This window comes from Arachis stenosperma, chromosome 7 (assembly GCF_014773155.1).
Source record: "Arachis stenosperma cultivar V10309 chromosome 7, arast.V10309.gnm1.PFL2, whole genome shotgun sequence".
NCBI lineage: Eukaryota > Viridiplantae > Streptophyta > Magnoliopsida > Fabales > Fabaceae > Arachis > Arachis stenosperma.
In genome coordinates this window covers 64,469,327-64,472,374 of record NC_080383.1, presented here as the reverse complement: position 1 = coordinate 64,472,374, position 3,048 = coordinate 64,469,327, and the positions used below count along the sequence as shown (strand labels likewise).

General features: G+C 33.1%; 1 long non-coding RNA gene across 1 annotated transcript; it reads left to right on the top strand.

Annotated features, from left to right (window-relative positions):
• Positions 1-1,138: 1,138 nt before the first annotated feature.
• Positions 1,139-1,765, top strand: LOC130940613 (uncharacterized). Its single transcript, XR_009070350.1, has 3 exons — positions 1,139-1,169; positions 1,446-1,590; positions 1,713-1,765. It is a non-coding gene; the product is annotated as an uncharacterized LOC130940613 (long non-coding RNA).
• Positions 1,766-3,048: the final 1,283 nt, after the last annotated feature.

The following is a 3,048-nucleotide window of genomic DNA, read 5'->3' as shown; positions in this document are numbered from 1 at the left end:
TTTGATAGGTAGACACATATGTGAAAAGTGGAATGGTTGTAGGATTGGGGTCTAGTCATGCTTCTGGTATGGCAATTCAGCATTTGGGTCGCCAGCTTCGTACCGGTAATTTGAAGGACATAGTAGGGATTCCCATGTGAGTGTTTCCTCTTTGACACTTTACATTTCTTCTTCCCTTCCTTTTTTATATTATCAGTCATTACTATATGCTGTTTTAATGATGTTAGCTATTTGAATTAGCCATATTCTGAATTTTGGTCACTTTCTGCAATGAAAATATCTTTATAGAATGGGAATTTCAATCAAACCAATGAACTGTTGAACCTTAATGCATCGGTTGTTCCAAGTCTGTTGCAAGTGCAAGCGAGGCAGCAAAGTTTGGGATACCATTAGATACCTACTAAGACAGTAGTCAAGTGTGCATAAAAATAATTAGCTTCTACATTTTCCTTTAATGTTGTGTGTTTCTTGTTTTAGAGGATCTTGGTTGCCTGAAACTTGAATTTAAGTAAAAGGTGGAAATGTGTAAAGTAAAGTGGTTTTTTTTTCTTCTTTTCATTCTATTCCTCTAATACTTGAAATCTTAGTTCAAAATCATTAGCAACTGCTCCATTGTAGATTGATTTTGCCTTTGATAATGCTGATGCTATAGAAGAAGGGACACTTGTTGCTATCATTGGGCAAAGCAGACTTGACATCTTCTGAATTTAAGTGTGATCAGGATGAGTGATCCAGACTTAACATCTCTTGCACTTGGATTGATCTTACTACAGTTGGATTAAATTTGAATTCATCTGAAAATCTACACAAGACATTTGGGTCTCCATGGTTCGATAAACCTGCAAAGGGTGATCCAGAGTTTAATGTGCCACAATGTTATTACGTGAAGCAGCCCCCTGCTTTACATGTGAGGTTTTTTAATTATGCCATAGAATCGATTTCTTTATTTGAAAATCCTTCATTAAGCTTACTGCTTGTTGCATGATGCAGCAAGGTTACCTTTCAAAGTTTTCAGTGGAAACATTGTTTTACATATTCTACATATTTTCAATTATATCTTACTTGATTTCTAATTGGCTTGCTTAGTATTATAATTAACCAGTTTTTTTTCCTTGGTTGCAGCATGCCCAAAGACTAAGCACAATTATATGCTGCAAATTAAATGAGCTGTATGCACATACCCTCTAATTCATCCTTTTTTTTGTTATTTATATTTTATTTTTCTGTGGTTAGGGCTTATTTCCAAATTATGTCGGGATTGTTACAATTTAGGAGCAATTAATGGTTAAATTAGTCAATACTTGGTAACCTTTCTTTGTTTATCAGTCACAGATTTTAAGTATTCTTACAGCAAAACTTATATTGGTAGGAACTCCTGAATTAAAATCTAAATTATTTTCCTCTGATTAATAATTTCTAACAAGGTAGGTGATTGTTGCTTTCAGGCACAATAGAGGATGGTATTATCACAAAGACAATCGTTTCTGGTTTATAAGAGTTCCCAACATGGAGCCGCTTGTTAGAACGAACACATACGAGAGAGGATCTTATCACTGTTTCGATCCAAACACATTTGAAACTGTTCGCAAGGTTAGCTTTATACATAATAGTATTCGTAGTGTTCTTAAAATGATATCTCGTGGTCCAACGTTTATTATTTTTCTTTTATCCCTGATCCTATTTTATGCCTCTAATGAAAAAAATCCTTACAGGATAACTTTGTTCTACATTATGAAATGTTGGAAAAGAGACCGCCTCTACCACAACATCGAGTAGGAATCAAAACCTTTATTGTAGAGTTTCAATTGTAAATTTTTATTCTGGATTTTAATTCCTCAGAATGTCATTAGCATAAGTATTCCCTTAGTTTGGGCTTTCTCGTACTATATGTTGCTTGAGTGATCCAAGCATTTCTTCTTTAACTGCCCTAATTTAAACCTTTGTCAATATTTGATATGGTTCCTAGAAATTATGCGTCAGAGTTAACACCCAACTGAATAATGATTTAATTAATCTTAACCTGTTATCTCAATCTGAGAGGTCAAAAACTAATTTATTACAAATCAAGGTCTCATTTAAGAGTTTGTTTTTGGCCAACGACTTGTATGCACAAGGCAATAGTTGATTATAAGATTGTTTAATTTTGCAAATTTACACTCCCATTGCATGACATCATTTTGCCCTTTCCCCTGTTCTACTATAGTTGGGTTTACTTCATACTCATCAGACTGGTAAAAGTATATTTATTTCATTTCGGATTATATAATTCTTTCGGCTTTCATATTAAAACAATTAAAATGTTGCTTGATATTTGAAGTGATCTAATCCATAATTATCTTGGTATAATAACAAATGGTTATGAAAAATTATCTTTAGGTTCCAAATTCTTTGGTAGCATCATTGAGGCTTTGGCTAAAAATATTTGTTAAGCAGAATATGATTATTATACTTTAGTCTTTACTCTTTAGGCACACTTTTAAATATTATTGACTAATTGTTGGATAAAAACAATAAATCGTGTTGATCCTGTAACATTGCTCCAAACATTTTTCACTTATTTTTCTTTCATTAGAATTAGAATTTATAATATTCAAATCTACATAATGTTGGCCAAGTTCAGCACCACTAATATCTATGACAATCAAGTCTTAAAACAATTTTTTTCAAGAAATAACCAGCAAACATTCCTGTTCCTAGTGCTTTACACTTAATTAAAATGAGGAAATTAAATACCAAAGCACGTAAAAAGAAAGACATTATCATCAAACAAAATGTCAGACACCAAACCTCAATCCGAGGAGGTGGAATGCATAAACCAATAGTTTAAAACATTCAAAATTCTCTCCAACTTTCTGCCTATTGAAATTAGCATCTGTTGTCTGAATTGAAATCAGTATGAATACCCCCCTCCCCCGCGCAAACAATAAACTCAAAAAAGTTTAATCAACATTTGAAAAAAGTTTAGCATCCCTGGCCAAGAGTGCCAAAGAATTTCGAAGCTAAGACAATTCTTCTGCAAGAAAGAAACTAGGCAACATCTACCTCAGT